The 19831-nt window shown below is 38.5% G+C and overlaps 5 long non-coding RNA genes across 5 annotated transcripts; all 5 read right to left on the minus strand.

The window, feature by feature from the left end:
* Positions 1 to 851: 851 nt before the first annotated feature.
* LOC140038660 (uncharacterized) lies at positions 852 to 3836 on the minus strand. Its single transcript, XR_011842233.1, has 3 exons — positions 1564 to 3836; positions 1357 to 1488; positions 852 to 1262 (listed from the first exon to the last, which is right to left on the minus strand). It is a non-coding gene; the product is annotated as an uncharacterized lncRNA (long non-coding RNA).
* A 930-nt stretch (positions 3837 to 4766) lies between these two features.
* Positions 4767 to 7751, minus strand: LOC140038661 (uncharacterized). The gene is made up of 3 exons (XR_011842234.1): positions 5479 to 7751; positions 5272 to 5403; positions 4767 to 5177 (listed from the first exon to the last, which is right to left on the minus strand). It is a non-coding gene; the product is annotated as an uncharacterized lncRNA (long non-coding RNA).
* A 930-nt stretch (positions 7752 to 8681) lies between these two features.
* Positions 8682 to 11666, minus strand: LOC140038662 (uncharacterized). The gene is made up of 3 exons (XR_011842235.1): positions 9394 to 11666; positions 9187 to 9318; positions 8682 to 9092 (listed from the first exon to the last, which is right to left on the minus strand). It is a non-coding gene; the product is annotated as an uncharacterized lncRNA (long non-coding RNA).
* Positions 11667 to 12596: 930 nt separating this feature from the next.
* LOC140038663 (uncharacterized) lies at positions 12597 to 15581 on the minus strand. Its single transcript, XR_011842236.1, has 3 exons — positions 13309 to 15581; positions 13102 to 13233; positions 12597 to 13007 (listed from the first exon to the last, which is right to left on the minus strand). It is a non-coding gene; the product is annotated as an uncharacterized lncRNA (long non-coding RNA).
* A 930-nt stretch (positions 15582 to 16511) lies between these two features.
* On the minus strand, positions 16512 to 19496 carry LOC140038664 (uncharacterized). Its single transcript, XR_011842237.1, has 3 exons — positions 17224 to 19496; positions 17017 to 17148; positions 16512 to 16922 (listed from the first exon to the last, which is right to left on the minus strand). It is a non-coding gene; the product is annotated as an uncharacterized lncRNA (long non-coding RNA).
* Between the last annotated feature and the right edge of the window lie 335 nt (positions 19497 to 19831).

Raw genomic sequence — 19831 nt, forward strand, 5'->3', positions numbered from 1 at the left:
AAATAAACCAAAAAATTACCAAAATCATCTCCATTTCAAGCACCTTGAAGCCGGCTCTCTCCAAGGAAGAAAGAAAGGAAAACTCTCCACTTCAACTATCAATGAAGTCCGATCAAGAGTACGAGCGAGGAAAGGGGATCTTGAGAGCCGTCCGTATCCTTTTACCCATCTTGTTAATGTGTGATCTTGGTTTTTTTCTTTCTTGACCGCTTTATGCCTATATAACTTGGTTGCTTGAGTGATAGTATACCACTGGGCGTAAGCTCACTCTGTCCCTTTTGTTTTCCTTATAGGAAAATAAATACTTTTGGACTGGATTTGATAGTTGGTTGCCGAATTGAGCTAGATTGACATATCTTTTGTATAGCTCATTGATTGAAACCCTAAATGTAGTTTTGGGTCCGTTTTCTCTTTCGATTTGACAAACCGTACATGTATCAACTTTTGAATAACTTTTGTATGCCATTTTGGATTGTATATGCTTAATTTCAACGTATAAATGTTTGATTGATGTTGGGTGAGAATTCGGACAGATTCGGATTTCAAACGACGAAACAAAATTATTTTTTTTTTGCTGCCGGATTCTGACGTGGCAGTTACTGTCCATGACCGGCTCCGATTTCGTTTTTTTTTATTTTGTGATTTTGACTTGTTTACGCGCGTTTGTATGTTCGAGAACGTATTAGATCGCTCTAAACTGAACCGTTAGTCCTGACGAGAGTTGGGCAGACAGTCCGCTAACCCCTTTGGTTCACCTTAGGGGAAGGTGGGGCTATCATATATACAACAAATGTTTCCAGATTCATTCAGCAACTACAACCTATATAGATGACAGAAAAATAAGACAAAAATAAATGTAGTTGCCATTTCACATAACAGACACCAAAATTTGTTCACAGAATCTGTTCCCAGAAGAGATATACAACAAATGATTCCAGATTCATTCAGCAACTACAACATCACATCAGCCATATCACATAACATTAATTTAGTGGTTGCCAAGAACTTCAACCCAAAATCTGTTCCCAGAACATAGATTCACCAAATGTTCAATTTCATTCAGCAACTACAAATATTCCAAAAGCTATTCTAACTACGGCTAGGCCACTATTCTGGCAGGTAATTAAGCCTTCATAGGCTTTTGATCTCTTTGGCCTTAACTTTCGCAGGACATCAGTAACAGTTGGAGCTCTGGCTCTTTTTACTGTTGCAGTGGGGCCATCAGCCCTGTTACCTCCATTCATATTTGTACCATCCACAGGCTGCAATTAAAATAAAAAGAGAACTTAGATGTATACCAGTACAATTATGTTTTTATGTAACTCATGAAATGTAAAAGCTTGGTTGAGTGTACACCTTCATATCCTTTTTGCTGGACTTTGTAGTACTTCAAGTACCAACAGCTCCTTCACTAATTGGCTGTGGTTGAATGGACGACTCAGCAATTGGTTGTGATTGAATGGATTCAGCTGTGCTTGCTTCAGGTGCCTATAAATGCCATTTAACATTGTTAAAACATACAGATCCTATAACAATGAAATTTAAGCGTATAAGGAAAATTACCTTATAAAATTTGGAGTTAGGGTGAATGGGATTCTTGCACGTCCGTGAGTTATGCCGTGGCTGAAAACATCTCTTGCAATGTACCACAAAACCCTTTCTAGTTGATACTTGACCCTTCTTAGGCTCATCTTGCGCTTCGGTGCAGTTTCTTTGGTCTATTAGGCATTCTCCTAACCACAGAGGGGTTTATGGTCTCTTCTTCGCAAGTTCTCCAATAAATATCACTTGGAACAGGTGTGATAGTATGTGCATATGTTTTCAGATATTCAGCTCTAGTGTAGCAAGTATGCACATAATTTTTTATAGGTAATCTACACACTCCTATCGCAGTACATGCATGGGCACAAGGATAACCTGTTAATTGAAAATACCCACAGGTACATGTCCAATTTTTCAAGTTTACTGCTACACATTTTCTCACACCACAGTCAACCTCATACTTGTGACCCCCGTCCCAGGTCGCAACAAATGTCCTACTCAACCTCTGATTCTTGTCAATTTTTTCTGCTATATTAGGACAGATTTCTCCTTGAAACTTTTGCATTCCAGATCTCTTTGTTTGAATTCTCTGCATCAATCTCCTCCTTATCCATTCAAGCATCCCAATGATAGGTAACTCTCTTGCTTCTAATATGTAGTTGTTGAATGACTCATTTAGATTGTTTACCAGAATGTCATATTTACTACTTCTAGTAAAATGTGATCTACTCCAAAGAGTTGATGGAATTCTGCTCAACCAGTCAGCAGCTTCTTTGTTTGCATTTTCTAGTTCAATCATTGCCACTTTCCATTCCTTTTCATTGCCAGCACTTGCAGAAGCGCAAAACATGTCTTTCATTTCCTTTCCTTTGAACATTTGGTTAAAATTCTGGTACATATGTCTCAAACAAAATCTATGTTTTGAATATGGAAACACTTCATTGACGGCATGCACAAGCCCTTTCTGTCTATCTGAGATAAAGGTCTAAGGAATGTTATCTCTTCCCATGCCTAAATCAGCCATTAGCAACTCCAAAAATCATTTCCAGGAGTCATACCGCTCTACCTCTACCACTGTAATTGCTATTAGCACCATGTTATCGTTGCCATCTCTGCCAAGTGCTGACAATAATTGTCCACCAAATGTTGTCTTAAGAAAACAGCCATCTAGACCAATTATTGGTCTACAACCATCAAGAAAACCCTTCTTGCAGGCATGCAAGCAATAATATAACCTTTGAAATATACCCGTTGAACCATCAGGTGGTTTGTCAATCTGAATTTTTATAGTACTTCCAACATTTGTGTCTCGAACGGTGATGGCATAACTCCAGAGTTTTTGATACTGCTCCATTTCTGTGCCAAGCATCATATCCTTTGCCTTACGCTTAGCTCTACCAACCTTAGCAATTGACACATTGATCATTAAATTTCTTCTTATGTCATTCTTCAACCCCATCAAATCAACTTTTGGATTATCCCTGATCTTATCTTGATATTTGCTGCTCAGATATGTGGCTGTTGCATGCTTATTTTGATATTCTCGAGCACACACATGCTCACCCTTCAGTGACTTTATTTTGAAGGTTGATTCATCTTGAATTGGTGTTGCCCGAATCCTCCAACTACAACCTTTTGCACAGTTGACAATAATTTTCTTGGAATAGTTTTTCACCCAAGTAACTTCATAACTCTCTTTTACGAGCCATTCACACAACACAGATCTAAACACTCTAAAATTAGTAAACTTCTGCCCCACTTTTAGCTCAAAGTGTGGCTTCCTAAACTCAACTTCAAGATTAAGGCCAAGGCAGTCATCTTCTTCTCCACTACCAGATCTAAATTTGTCCAGCAACTCTTCATCCGGAACCACAGGTTCTTGCTAATCCTCTTCAGTCACCTCAACATTCCCTAACATTTCGTCTTCTTCTCTCCAATCTGATTCTCTAAATATTGCAGGTGATTTTTCAATGTTTATAGCTTCATCTTCTGATGGCCCTTGAGATGAAACTGGTCCCTTTTCAATGCTTACATCTTCAACTTCTGATGGCCTTTGAAATGAAACAAGTGGTGTAATTTCCTGAATCACATCAGACCCTCTATATTGTGAAGTTTTATTAGCTCTTTTCTTTCTCACAGAACCCCTTTTAGGAGAACTTTTTTCATCTGACTTTCCAGCAAATGAGAATACATGCACTGGCAATTTTGAAAAAGCACTGGTGCCATCACCTTTTTTTATGTCTCCATCTGCCCCTGCCCCACCTTTTTTGTTGTAGTTGCTGTCTCCAACAGCATCTTTCTTCGGGCTAAAGATGTCTCCAATATGATTAAACCTTACATTTTGACTACTATTCACTTTTTTACCAATTGACCAAATAAACCAAAAAATTACCAAAATCATCTCCATTTCAAGCACCTTGAAGCCGGCTCTCTCCAAGGAAGAAAGAAAGGAAAACTCTCCACTTCAACTATCAATGAAGTCCGATCAAGAGTACGAGCGAGGAAAGGGGATCTTGAGAGCCGTCCGTATCCTTTTACCCATCTTGTTAATGTGTGATCTTGGTTTTTTTCTTTCTTGACCGCTTTATGCCTATATAACTTGGTTGCTTGAGTGATAGTATACCACTGGGCGTAAGCTCACTCTGTCCCTTTTGTTTTCCTTATAGGAAAATAAATACTTTTGGACTGGATTTGATAGTTGGTTGCCGAATTGAGCTAGATTGACATATCTTTTGTATAGCTCATTGATTGAAACCCTAAATGTAGTTTTGGGTCCGTTTTCTCTTTCGATTTGACAAACCGTACATGTATCAACTTTTGAATAACTTTTGTATGCCATTTTGGATTGTATATGCTTAATTTCAACGTATAAATGTTTGATTGATGTTGGGTGAGAATTCGGACAGATTCGGATTTCAAACGACGAAACAAAATTATTTTTTTTTTGCTGCCGGATTCTGACGTGGCAGTTACTGTCCATGACCGGCTCCGATTTCGTTTTTTTTTATTTTGTGATTTTGACTTGTTTACGCGCGTTTGTATGTTCGAGAACGTATTAGATCGCTCTAAACTGAACCGTTAGTCCTGACGAGAGTTGGGCAGACAGTCCGCTAACCCCTTTGGTTCACCTTAGGGGAAGGTGGGGCTATCATATATACAACAAATGTTTCCAGATTCATTCAGCAACTACAACCTATATAGATGACAGAAAAATAAGACAAAAATAAATGTAGTTGCCATTTCACATAACAGACACCAAAATTTGTTCACAGAATCTGTTCCCAGAAGAGATATACAACAAATGATTCCAGATTCATTCAGCAACTACAACATCACATCAGCCATATCACATAACATTAATTTAGTGGTTGCCAAGAACTTCAACCCAAAATCTGTTCCCAGAACATAGATTCACCAAATGTTCAATTTCATTCAGCAACTACAAATATTCCAAAAGCTATTCTAACTACGGCTAGGCCACTATTCTGGCAGGTAATTAAGCCTTCATAGGCTTTTGATCTCTTTGGCCTTAACTTTCGCAGGACATCAGTAACAGTTGGAGCTCTGGCTCTTTTTACTGTTGCAGTGGGGCCATCAGCCCTGTTACCTCCATTCATATTTGTACCATCCACAGGCTGCAATTAAAATAAAAAGAGAACTTAGATGTATACCAGTACAATTATGTTTTTATGTAACTCATGAAATGTAAAAGCTTGGTTGAGTGTACACCTTCATATCCTTTTTGCTGGACTTTGTAGTACTTCAAGTACCAACAGCTCCTTCACTAATTGGCTGTGGTTGAATGGACGACTCAGCAATTGGTTGTGATTGAATGGATTCAGCTGTGCTTGCTTCAGGTGCCTATAAATGCCATTTAACATTGTTAAAACATACAGATCCTATAACAATGAAATTTAAGCGTATAAGGAAAATTACCTTATAAAATTTGGAGTTAGGGTGAATGGGATTCTTGCACGTCCGTGAGTTATGCCGTGGCTGAAAACATCTCTTGCAATGTACCACAAAACCCTTTCTAGTTGATACTTGACCCTTCTTAGGCTCATCTTGCGCTTCGGTGCAGTTTCTTTGGTCTATTAGGCATTCTCCTAACCACAGAGGGGTTTATGGTCTCTTCTTCGCAAGTTCTCCAATAAATATCACTTGGAACAGGTGTGATAGTATGTGCATATGTTTTCAGATATTCAGCTCTAGTGTAGCAAGTATGCACATAATTTTTTATAGGTAATCTACACACTCCTATCGCAGTACATGCATGGGCACAAGGATAACCTGTTAATTGAAAATACCCACAGGTACATGTCCAATTTTTCAAGTTTACTGCTACACATTTTCTCACACCACAGTCAACCTCATACTTGTGACCCCCGTCCCAGGTCGCAACAAATGTCCTACTCAACCTCTGATTCTTGTCAATTTTTTCTGCTATATTAGGACAGATTTCTCCTTGAAACTTTTGCATTCCAGATCTCTTTGTTTGAATTCTCTGCATCAATCTCCTCCTTATCCATTCAAGCATCCCAATGATAGGTAACTCTCTTGCTTCTAATATGTAGTTGTTGAATGACTCATTTAGATTGTTTACCAGAATGTCATATTTACTACTTCTAGTAAAATGTGATCTACTCCAAAGAGTTGATGGAATTCTGCTCAACCAGTCAGCAGCTTCTTTGTTTGCATTTTCTAGTTCAATCATTGCCACTTTCCATTCCTTTTCATTGCCAGCACTTGCAGAAGCGCAAAACATGTCTTTCATTTCCTTTCCTTTGAACATTTGGTTAAAATTCTGGTACATATGTCTCAAACAAAATCTATGTTTTGAATATGGAAACACTTCATTGACGGCATGCACAAGCCCTTTCTGTCTATCTGAGATAAAGGTCTAAGGAATGTTATCTCTTCCCATGCCTAAATCAGCCATTAGCAACTCCAAAAATCATTTCCAGGAGTCATACCGCTCTACCTCTACCACTGTAATTGCTATTAGCACCATGTTATCGTTGCCATCTCTGCCAAGTGCTGACAATAATTGTCCACCAAATGTTGTCTTAAGAAAACAGCCATCTAGACCAATTATTGGTCTACAACCATCAAGAAAACCCTTCTTGCAGGCATGCAAGCAATAATATAACCTTTGAAATATACCCGTTGAACCATCAGGTGGTTTGTCAATCTGAATTTTTATAGTACTTCCAACATTTGTGTCTCGAACGGTGATGGCATAACTCCAGAGTTTTTGATACTGCTCCATTTCTGTGCCAAGCATCATATCCTTTGCCTTACGCTTAGCTCTACCAACCTTAGCAATTGACACATTGATCATTAAATTTCTTCTTATGTCATTCTTCAACCCCATCAAATCAACTTTTGGATTATCCCTGATCTTATCTTGATATTTGCTGCTCAGATATGTGGCTGTTGCATGCTTATTTTGATATTCTCGAGCACACACATGCTCACCCTTCAGTGACTTTATTTTGAAGGTTGATTCATCTTGAATTGGTGTTGCCCGAATCCTCCAACTACAACCTTTTGCACAGTTGACAATAATTTTCTTGGAATAGTTTTTCACCCAAGTAACTTCATAACTCTCTTTTACGAGCCATTCACACAACACAGATCTAAACACTCTAAAATTAGTAAACTTCTGCCCCACTTTTAGCTCAAAGTGTGGCTTCCTAAACTCAACTTCAAGATTAAGGCCAAGGCAGTCATCTTCTTCTCCACTACCAGATCTAAATTTGTCCAGCAACTCTTCATCCGGAACCACAGGTTCTTGCTAATCCTCTTCAGTCACCTCAACATTCCCTAACATTTCGTCTTCTTCTCTCCAATCTGATTCTCTAAATATTGCAGGTGATTTTTCAATGTTTATAGCTTCATCTTCTGATGGCCCTTGAGATGAAACTGGTCCCTTTTCAATGCTTACATCTTCAACTTCTGATGGCCTTTGAAATGAAACAAGTGGTGTAATTTCCTGAATCACATCAGACCCTCTATATTGTGAAGTTTTATTAGCTCTTTTCTTTCTCACAGAACCCCTTTTAGGAGAACTTTTTTCATCTGACTTTCCAGCAAATGAGAATACATGCACTGGCAATTTTGAAAAAGCACTGGTGCCATCACCTTTTTTTATGTCTCCATCTGCCCCTGCCCCACCTTTTTTGTTGTAGTTGCTGTCTCCAACAGCATCTTTCTTCGGGCTAAAGATGTCTCCAATATGATTAAACCTTACATTTTGACTACTATTCACTTTTTTACCAATTGACCAAATAAACCAAAAAATTACCAAAATCATCTCCATTTCAAGCACCTTGAAGCCGGCTCTCTCCAAGGAAGAAAGAAAGGAAAACTCTCCACTTCAACTATCAATGAAGTCCGATCAAGAGTACGAGCGAGGAAAGGGGATCTTGAGAGCCGTCCGTATCCTTTTACCCATCTTGTTAATGTGTGATCTTGGTTTTTTTCTTTCTTGACCGCTTTATGCCTATATAACTTGGTTGCTTGAGTGATAGTATACCACTGGGCGTAAGCTCACTCTGTCCCTTTTGTTTTCCTTATAGGAAAATAAATACTTTTGGACTGGATTTGATAGTTGGTTGCCGAATTGAGCTAGATTGACATATCTTTTGTATAGCTCATTGATTGAAACCCTAAATGTAGTTTTGGGTCCGTTTTCTCTTTCGATTTGACAAACCGTACATGTATCAACTTTTGAATAACTTTTGTATGCCATTTTGGATTGTATATGCTTAATTTCAACGTATAAATGTTTGATTGATGTTGGGTGAGAATTCGGACAGATTCGGATTTCAAACGACGAAACAAAATTATTTTTTTTTTGCTGCCGGATTCTGACGTGGCAGTTACTGTCCATGACCGGCTCCGATTTCGTTTTTTTTTATTTTGTGATTTTGACTTGTTTACGCGCGTTTGTATGTTCGAGAACGTATTAGATCGCTCTAAACTGAACCGTTAGTCCTGACGAGAGTTGGGCAGACAGTCCGCTAACCCCTTTGGTTCACCTTAGGGGAAGGTGGGGCTATCATATATACAACAAATGTTTCCAGATTCATTCAGCAACTACAACCTATATAGATGACAGAAAAATAAGACAAAAATAAATGTAGTTGCCATTTCACATAACAGACACCAAAATTTGTTCACAGAATCTGTTCCCAGAAGAGATATACAACAAATGATTCCAGATTCATTCAGCAACTACAACATCACATCAGCCATATCACATAACATTAATTTAGTGGTTGCCAAGAACTTCAACCCAAAATCTGTTCCCAGAACATAGATTCACCAAATGTTCAATTTCATTCAGCAACTACAAATATTCCAAAAGCTATTCTAACTACGGCTAGGCCACTATTCTGGCAGGTAATTAAGCCTTCATAGGCTTTTGATCTCTTTGGCCTTAACTTTCGCAGGACATCAGTAACAGTTGGAGCTCTGGCTCTTTTTACTGTTGCAGTGGGGCCATCAGCCCTGTTACCTCCATTCATATTTGTACCATCCACAGGCTGCAATTAAAATAAAAAGAGAACTTAGATGTATACCAGTACAATTATGTTTTTATGTAACTCATGAAATGTAAAAGCTTGGTTGAGTGTACACCTTCATATCCTTTTTGCTGGACTTTGTAGTACTTCAAGTACCAACAGCTCCTTCACTAATTGGCTGTGGTTGAATGGACGACTCAGCAATTGGTTGTGATTGAATGGATTCAGCTGTGCTTGCTTCAGGTGCCTATAAATGCCATTTAACATTGTTAAAACATACAGATCCTATAACAATGAAATTTAAGCGTATAAGGAAAATTACCTTATAAAATTTGGAGTTAGGGTGAATGGGATTCTTGCACGTCCGTGAGTTATGCCGTGGCTGAAAACATCTCTTGCAATGTACCACAAAACCCTTTCTAGTTGATACTTGACCCTTCTTAGGCTCATCTTGCGCTTCGGTGCAGTTTCTTTGGTCTATTAGGCATTCTCCTAACCACAGAGGGGTTTATGGTCTCTTCTTCGCAAGTTCTCCAATAAATATCACTTGGAACAGGTGTGATAGTATGTGCATATGTTTTCAGATATTCAGCTCTAGTGTAGCAAGTATGCACATAATTTTTTATAGGTAATCTACACACTCCTATCGCAGTACATGCATGGGCACAAGGATAACCTGTTAATTGAAAATACCCACAGGTACATGTCCAATTTTTCAAGTTTACTGCTACACATTTTCTCACACCACAGTCAACCTCATACTTGTGACCCCCGTCCCAGGTCGCAACAAATGTCCTACTCAACCTCTGATTCTTGTCAATTTTTTCTGCTATATTAGGACAGATTTCTCCTTGAAACTTTTGCATTCCAGATCTCTTTGTTTGAATTCTCTGCATCAATCTCCTCCTTATCCATTCAAGCATCCCAATGATAGGTAACTCTCTTGCTTCTAATATGTAGTTGTTGAATGACTCATTTAGATTGTTTACCAGAATGTCATATTTACTACTTCTAGTAAAATGTGATCTACTCCAAAGAGTTGATGGAATTCTGCTCAACCAGTCAGCAGCTTCTTTGTTTGCATTTTCTAGTTCAATCATTGCCACTTTCCATTCCTTTTCATTGCCAGCACTTGCAGAAGCGCAAAACATGTCTTTCATTTCCTTTCCTTTGAACATTTGGTTAAAATTCTGGTACATATGTCTCAAACAAAATCTATGTTTTGAATATGGAAACACTTCATTGACGGCATGCACAAGCCCTTTCTGTCTATCTGAGATAAAGGTCTAAGGAATGTTATCTCTTCCCATGCCTAAATCAGCCATTAGCAACTCCAAAAATCATTTCCAGGAGTCATACCGCTCTACCTCTACCACTGTAATTGCTATTAGCACCATGTTATCGTTGCCATCTCTGCCAAGTGCTGACAATAATTGTCCACCAAATGTTGTCTTAAGAAAACAGCCATCTAGACCAATTATTGGTCTACAACCATCAAGAAAACCCTTCTTGCAGGCATGCAAGCAATAATATAACCTTTGAAATATACCCGTTGAACCATCAGGTGGTTTGTCAATCTGAATTTTTATAGTACTTCCAACATTTGTGTCTCGAACGGTGATGGCATAACTCCAGAGTTTTTGATACTGCTCCATTTCTGTGCCAAGCATCATATCCTTTGCCTTACGCTTAGCTCTACCAACCTTAGCAATTGACACATTGATCATTAAATTTCTTCTTATGTCATTCTTCAACCCCATCAAATCAACTTTTGGATTATCCCTGATCTTATCTTGATATTTGCTGCTCAGATATGTGGCTGTTGCATGCTTATTTTGATATTCTCGAGCACACACATGCTCACCCTTCAGTGACTTTATTTTGAAGGTTGATTCATCTTGAATTGGTGTTGCCCGAATCCTCCAACTACAACCTTTTGCACAGTTGACAATAATTTTCTTGGAATAGTTTTTCACCCAAGTAACTTCATAACTCTCTTTTACGAGCCATTCACACAACACAGATCTAAACACTCTAAAATTAGTAAACTTCTGCCCCACTTTTAGCTCAAAGTGTGGCTTCCTAAACTCAACTTCAAGATTAAGGCCAAGGCAGTCATCTTCTTCTCCACTACCAGATCTAAATTTGTCCAGCAACTCTTCATCCGGAACCACAGGTTCTTGCTAATCCTCTTCAGTCACCTCAACATTCCCTAACATTTCGTCTTCTTCTCTCCAATCTGATTCTCTAAATATTGCAGGTGATTTTTCAATGTTTATAGCTTCATCTTCTGATGGCCCTTGAGATGAAACTGGTCCCTTTTCAATGCTTACATCTTCAACTTCTGATGGCCTTTGAAATGAAACAAGTGGTGTAATTTCCTGAATCACATCAGACCCTCTATATTGTGAAGTTTTATTAGCTCTTTTCTTTCTCACAGAACCCCTTTTAGGAGAACTTTTTTCATCTGACTTTCCAGCAAATGAGAATACATGCACTGGCAATTTTGAAAAAGCACTGGTGCCATCACCTTTTTTTATGTCTCCATCTGCCCCTGCCCCACCTTTTTTGTTGTAGTTGCTGTCTCCAACAGCATCTTTCTTCGGGCTAAAGATGTCTCCAATATGATTAAACCTTACATTTTGACTACTATTCACTTTTTTACCAATTGACCAAATAAACCAAAAAATTACCAAAATCATCTCCATTTCAAGCACCTTGAAGCCGGCTCTCTCCAAGGAAGAAAGAAAGGAAAACTCTCCACTTCAACTATCAATGAAGTCCGATCAAGAGTACGAGCGAGGAAAGGGGATCTTGAGAGCCGTCCGTATCCTTTTACCCATCTTGTTAATGTGTGATCTTGGTTTTTTTCTTTCTTGACCGCTTTATGCCTATATAACTTGGTTGCTTGAGTGATAGTATACCACTGGGCGTAAGCTCACTCTGTCCCTTTTGTTTTCCTTATAGGAAAATAAATACTTTTGGACTGGATTTGATAGTTGGTTGCCGAATTGAGCTAGATTGACATATCTTTTGTATAGCTCATTGATTGAAACCCTAAATGTAGTTTTGGGTCCGTTTTCTCTTTCGATTTGACAAACCGTACATGTATCAACTTTTGAATAACTTTTGTATGCCATTTTGGATTGTATATGCTTAATTTCAACGTATAAATGTTTGATTGATGTTGGGTGAGAATTCGGACAGATTCGGATTTCAAACGACGAAACAAAATTATTTTTTTTTTGCTGCCGGATTCTGACGTGGCAGTTACTGTCCATGACCGGCTCCGATTTCGTTTTTTTTTATTTTGTGATTTTGACTTGTTTACGCGCGTTTGTATGTTCGAGAACGTATTAGATCGCTCTAAACTGAACCGTTAGTCCTGACGAGAGTTGGGCAGACAGTCCGCTAACCCCTTTGGTTCACCTTAGGGGAAGGTGGGGCTATCATATATACAACAAATGTTTCCAGATTCATTCAGCAACTACAACCTATATAGATGACAGAAAAATAAGACAAAAATAAATGTAGTTGCCATTTCACATAACAGACACCAAAATTTGTTCACAGAATCTGTTCCCAGAAGAGATATACAACAAATGATTCCAGATTCATTCAGCAACTACAACATCACATCAGCCATATCACATAACATTAATTTAGTGGTTGCCAAGAACTTCAACCCAAAATCTGTTCCCAGAACATAGATTCACCAAATGTTCAATTTCATTCAGCAACTACAAATATTCCAAAAGCTATTCTAACTACGGCTAGGCCACTATTCTGGCAGGTAATTAAGCCTTCATAGGCTTTTGATCTCTTTGGCCTTAACTTTCGCAGGACATCAGTAACAGTTGGAGCTCTGGCTCTTTTTACTGTTGCAGTGGGGCCATCAGCCCTGTTACCTCCATTCATATTTGTACCATCCACAGGCTGCAATTAAAATAAAAAGAGAACTTAGATGTATACCAGTACAATTATGTTTTTATGTAACTCATGAAATGTAAAAGCTTGGTTGAGTGTACACCTTCATATCCTTTTTGCTGGACTTTGTAGTACTTCAAGTACCAACAGCTCCTTCACTAATTGGCTGTGGTTGAATGGACGACTCAGCAATTGGTTGTGATTGAATGGATTCAGCTGTGCTTGCTTCAGGTGCCTATAAATGCCATTTAACATTGTTAAAACATACAGATCCTATAACAATGAAATTTAAGCGTATAAGGAAAATTACCTTATAAAATTTGGAGTTAGGGTGAATGGGATTCTTGCACGTCCGTGAGTTATGCCGTGGCTGAAAACATCTCTTGCAATGTACCACAAAACCCTTTCTAGTTGATACTTGACCCTTCTTAGGCTCATCTTGCGCTTCGGTGCAGTTTCTTTGGTCTATTAGGCATTCTCCTAACCACAGAGGGGTTTATGGTCTCTTCTTCGCAAGTTCTCCAATAAATATCACTTGGAACAGGTGTGATAGTATGTGCATATGTTTTCAGATATTCAGCTCTAGTGTAGCAAGTATGCACATAATTTTTTATAGGTAATCTACACACTCCTATCGCAGTACATGCATGGGCACAAGGATAACCTGTTAATTGAAAATACCCACAGGTACATGTCCAATTTTTCAAGTTTACTGCTACACATTTTCTCACACCACAGTCAACCTCATACTTGTGACCCCCGTCCCAGGTCGCAACAAATGTCCTACTCAACCTCTGATTCTTGTCAATTTTTTCTGCTATATTAGGACAGATTTCTCCTTGAAACTTTTGCATTCCAGATCTCTTTGTTTGAATTCTCTGCATCAATCTCCTCCTTATCCATTCAAGCATCCCAATGATAGGTAACTCTCTTGCTTCTAATATGTAGTTGTTGAATGACTCATTTAGATTGTTTACCAGAATGTCATATTTACTACTTCTAGTAAAATGTGATCTACTCCAAAGAGTTGATGGAATTCTGCTCAACCAGTCAGCAGCTTCTTTGTTTGCATTTTCTAGTTCAATCATTGCCACTTTCCATTCCTTTTCATTGCCAGCACTTGCAGAAGCGCAAAACATGTCTTTCATTTCCTTTCCTTTGAACATTTGGTTAAAATTCTGGTACATATGTCTCAAACAAAATCTATGTTTTGAATATGGAAACACTTCATTGACGGCATGCACAAGCCCTTTCTGTCTATCTGAGATAAAGGTCTAAGGAATGTTATCTCTTCCCATGCCTAAATCAGCCATTAGCAACTCCAAAAATCATTTCCAGGAGTCATACCGCTCTACCTCTACCACTGTAATTGCTATTAGCACCATGTTATCGTTGCCATCTCTGCCAAGTGCTGACAATAATTGTCCACCAAATGTTGTCTTAAGAAAACAGCCATCTAGACCAATTATTGGTCTACAACCATCAAGAAAACCCTTCTTGCAGGCATGCAAGCAATAATATAACCTTTGAAATATACCCGTTGAACCATCAGGTGGTTTGTCAATCTGAATTTTTATAGTACTTCCAACATTTGTGTCTCGAACGGTGATGGCATAACTCCAGAGTTTTTGATACTGCTCCATTTCTGTGCCAAGCATCATATCCTTTGCCTTACGCTTAGCTCTACCAACCTTAGCAATTGACACATTGATCATTAAATTTCTTCTTATGTCATTCTTCAACCCCATCAAATCAACTTTTGGATTATCCCTGATCTTATCTTGATATTTGCTGCTCAGATATGTGGCTGTTGCATGCTTATTTTGATATTCTCGAGCACACACATGCTCACCCTTCAGTGACTTTATTTTGAAGGTTGATTCATCTTGAATTGGTGTTGCCCGAATCCTCCAACTACAACCTTTTGCACAGTTGACAATAATTTTCTTGGAATAGTTTTTCACCCAAGTAACTTCATAACTCTCTTTTACGAGCCATTCACACAACACAGATCTAAACACTCTAAAATTAGTAAACTTCTGCCCCACTTTTAGCTCAAAGTGTGGCTTCCTAAACTCAACTTCAAGATTAAGGCCAAGGCAGTCATCTTCTTCTCCACTACCAGATCTAAATTTGTCCAGCAACTCTTCATCCGGAACCACAGGTTCTTGCTAATCCTCTTCAGTCACCTCAACATTCCCTAACATTTCGTCTTCTTCTCTCCAATCTGATTCTCTAAATATTGCAGGTGATTTTTCAATGTTTATAGCTTCATCTTCTGATGGCCCTTGAGATGAAACTGGTCCCTTTTCAATGCTTACATCTTCAACTTCTGATGGCCTTTGAAATGAAACAAGTGGTGTAATTTCCTGAATCACATCAGACCCTCTATATTGTGAAGTTTTATTAGCTCTTTTCTTTCTCACAGAACCCCTTTTAGGAGAACTTTTTTCATCTGACTTTCCAGCAAATGAGAATACATGCACTGGCAATTTTGAAAAAGCACTGGTGCCATCACCTTTTTTTATGTCTCCATCTGCCCCTGCCCCACCTTTTTTGTTGTAGTTGCTGTCTCCAACAGCATCTTTCTTCGGGCTAAAGATGTCTCCAATATGATTAAACCTTACATTTTGACTACTATTCACTTTTTTACCAATTGACCAAATAAACCAAAAAATTACCAAAATCATCTCCATTTCAAGCACCTTGAAGCCGGCTCTCTCCAAGGAAGAAAGAAAGGAAAACTCTCCACTTCAACTATCAATGAAGTCCGATCAAGAGTACGAGCGAGGAAAGGGGATCTTGAGAGCCGTCCGTATCCTTTTACCCATCTTGTTAATGTGTGATCTTGGTTTTTTTCTTTCTTGACCGCTTTATGCCTATATAACTTGGTTGCTTGAGTGATAGTATACCACTGGGCGTAAGCTCACTCTGTCCCTTTTGTTTTCCTTATAGGAAAATAAATACTTTTGGACTGGATTTGATAGTTGGTTGCCGAATTGAGCTAGATTGACATATCTTTTGTATAGCTCATTGATTGAAACCCTAAATGTAGTTTTGGGTCCGTTTTCTCTTTCGATTTGACAAACCGTACATGTATCAACTTTTGAATAACTTTTGTATGCCATTTTGGATTGTATATGCTTAATTTCAACGTATAAATGTTTGATTGATGTTGGGTGAGAATTCGGACAGATTCGGATTTCAAACGACGAAACAAAATTATTTTTTTTTTGCTGCCGGATTCTGACGTGGCAGTTACTGTCCATGACCGGCTCCGATTTCGTTTTTTTTTATTTTGTGATTTTGACTTGTTTACGCGCGTTTGTATGTTCGAGAACGTATTAGATCGCTCTAAACTGAACCGTTAGTCCTGACGAGAGTTGGGCAGACAGTCCGCTAACCCCTTTGGTTCACCTTAGGGGAAGGTGGGGCTATCATATATACAACAAATGTTTCCAGATTCATTCAGCAACTACAACCTATATAGATGACAGAAAAATAAGACAAAAATAAATGTAGTTGCCATTTCACATAACAGACACCAAAATTTGTTCACAGAATCTGTTCCCAGAAGAGATATACAACAAATGATTCCAGATTCATTCAGCAACTACAACATCACATCAGCCATATCACATAACATTAATTTAGTGGTTGCCAAGAACTTCAACCCAAAATCTGTTCCCAGAACATAGATTCACCAAATGTTCAATTTCATTCAGCAACTACAAATATTCCAAAAGCTATTCTAACTACGGCTAGGCCACTATTCTGGCAGGTAATTAAGCCTTCATAGGCTTTTGATCTCTTTGGCCTTAACTTTCGCAGGACATCAGTAACAGTTGGAGCTCTGGCTCTTTTTACTGTTGCAGTGGGGCCATCAGCCCTGTTACCTCCATTCATATTTGTACCATCCACAGGCTGCAATTAAAATAAAAAGAGAACTTAGATGTATACCAGTACAATTATGTTTTTATGTAACTCATGAAATGTAAAAGCTTGGTTGAGTGTACACCTTCATATCCTTTTTGCTGGACTTTGTAGTACTTCAAGTACCAACAGCTCCTTCACTAATTGGCTGTGGTTGAATGGACGACTCAGCAATTGGTTGTGATTGAATGGATTCAGCTGTGCTTGCTTCAGGTGCCTATAAATGCCATTTAACATTGTTAAAACATACAGATCCTATAACAATGAAATTTAAGCGTATAAGGAAAATTACCTTATAAAATTTGGAGTTAGGGTGAATGGGATTCTTGCACGTCCGTGAGTTATGCCGTGGCTGAAAACATCTCTTGCAATGTACCACAAAACCCTTTCTAGTTGATACTTGACCCTTCTTAGGCTCATCTTGCGCTTCGGTGCAGTTTCTTTGGTCTATTAGGCATTCTCCTAACCACAGAGGGGTTTATGGTCTCTTCTTCGCAAGTTCTCCAATAAATATCACTTGGAACAGGTGTGATAGTATGTGCATATGTTTTCAGATATTCAGCTCTAGTGTAGCAAGTATGCACATAATTTTTTATAGGTAATCTACACACTCCTATCGCAGTACATGCATGGGCACAAGGATAACCTGTTAATTGAAAATACCCACAGGTACATGTCCAATTTTTCAAGTTTACTGCTACACATTTTCTCACACCACAGTCAACCTCATACTTGTGACCCCCGTCCCAGGTCGCAACAAATGTCCTACTCAACCTCTGATTCTTGTCAATTTTTTCTGCTATATTAGGACAGATTTCTCCTTGAAACTTTTGCATTCCAGATCTCTTTGTTTGAATTCTCTGCATCAATCTCCTCCTTATCCATTCAAGCATCCCAATGATAGGTAACTCTCTTGCTTCTAATATGTAGTTGTTGAATGACTCATTTAGATTGTTTACCAGAATGTCATATTTACTACTTCTAGTAAAATGTGATCTACTCCAAAGAGTTGATGGAATTCTGCTCAACCAGTCAGCAGCTTCTTTGTTTGCATTTTCTAGTTCAATCATTGCCACTTTCCATTCCTTTTCATTGCCAGCACTTGCAGAAGCGCAAAACATGTCTTTCATTTCCTTTCCTTTGAACATTTGGTTAAAATTCTGGTACATATGTCTCAAACAAAATCTATGTTTTGAATATGGAAACACTTCATTGACGGCATGCACAAGCCCTTTCTGTCTATCTGAGATAAAGGTCTAAGGAATGTTATCTCTTCCCATGCCTAAATCAGCCATTAGCAACTCCAAAAATCATTTCCAGGAGTCATACCGCTCTACCTCTACCACTGTAATTGCTATTAGCACCATGTTATCGTTGCCATCTCTGCCAAGTGCTGACAATAATTGTCCACCAAATGTTGTCTTAAGAAAACAGCCATCTAGACCAATTATTGGTCTACAACCATCAAGAAAACCCTTCTTGCAGGCATGCAAGCAATAATATAACCTTTGAAATATACCCGTTGAACCATCAGGTGGTTTGTCAATCTGAATTTTTATAGTACTTCCAACATTTGTGTCTCGAACGGTGATGGCATAACTCCAGAGTTTTTGATACTGCTCCATTTCTGTGCCAAGCATCATATCCTTTGCCTTACGCTTAGCTCTACCAACCTTAGCAATTGACACATTGATCATTAAATTTCTTCTTATGTCATTCTTCAACCCCATCAAATCAACTTTTGGATTATCCCTGATCTTATCTTGATATTTGCTGCTCAGATATGTGGCTGTTGCATGCTTATTTTGATATTCTCGAGCACACACATGCTCACCCTTCAGTGACTTTATTTTGAAGGTTGATTCATCTTGAATTGGTGTTGCCCGAATCCTCCAACTACAACCTTTTGCACAGTTGACAATAATTTTCTTGGAATAGTTTTTCACCCAAGTAACTTCATAACTCTCTTTTACGAGCCATTCACACAACACAGATCTAAACACTCTAAAATTAGTAAACTTCTGCCCCACTTTTAGCTCAAAGTGTGGCTTCCTAAACTCAACTTCAAGATTAAGGCCAAGGCAGTCATCTTCTTCTCCACTACCAGATCTAAATTTGTCCAGCAACTCTTCATCCGGAACCACAGGTTCTTGCTAATCCTCTTCAGTCACCTCAACATTCCCTAACATTTCGTCTTCTTCTCTCCAATCTGATTCTCTAAATATTGCAGGTGATTTTTCAATGTTTATAGCTTCATCTTCTGATGGCCCTTGAGATGAAACTGGTCCCTTTTCAATGCTTACATCTTCAACTTCTGATGGCCTTTGAAATGAAACAAGTGGTGTAATTTCCTGAATCACATCAGACCCTCTATATTGTGAAGTTTTATTAGCTCTTTTCTTTCTCACAGAACCCCTTTTAGGAGAACTTTTTTCATCTGACTTTCCAGCAAATGAGAATACATGCACTGGCAATTTTGAAAAAGCACTGGTGCCATCACCTTTTTTTATGTCTCCATCTGCCCCTGCCCCACCTTTTTTGTTGTAGTTGCTGTCTCCAACAGCATCTTTCTTCGGGCTAAAGATGTCTCCAATATGATTAAACCTTACATTTTGACTACTATTCACTTTTTTACCAATTGACCAAATAAACCAAAAAATTACCAAAATCATCTCCATTTCAAGCACCTTGAAGCCGGCTCTCTCCAAGGAAGAAAGAAAGGAAAACTCTCCACTTCAACTATCAATGAAGTCCGATCAAGAGTACGAGCGAGGAAAGGGGATCTTGAGAGCCGTCCGTATCCTTTTACCCATCTTGTTAATGTGTGATCTTGGTTTTTTTCTTTCTTGACCGCTTTATGCCTATATAACTTGGTTGCTTGAGTGATAGTATACCACTGG

This window comes from Coffea arabica, chromosome 3e, assembly GCF_036785885.1.
Source record: "Coffea arabica cultivar ET-39 chromosome 3e, Coffea Arabica ET-39 HiFi, whole genome shotgun sequence".
Taxonomy (NCBI): domain Eukaryota; kingdom Viridiplantae; phylum Streptophyta; class Magnoliopsida; order Gentianales; family Rubiaceae; genus Coffea; species Coffea arabica.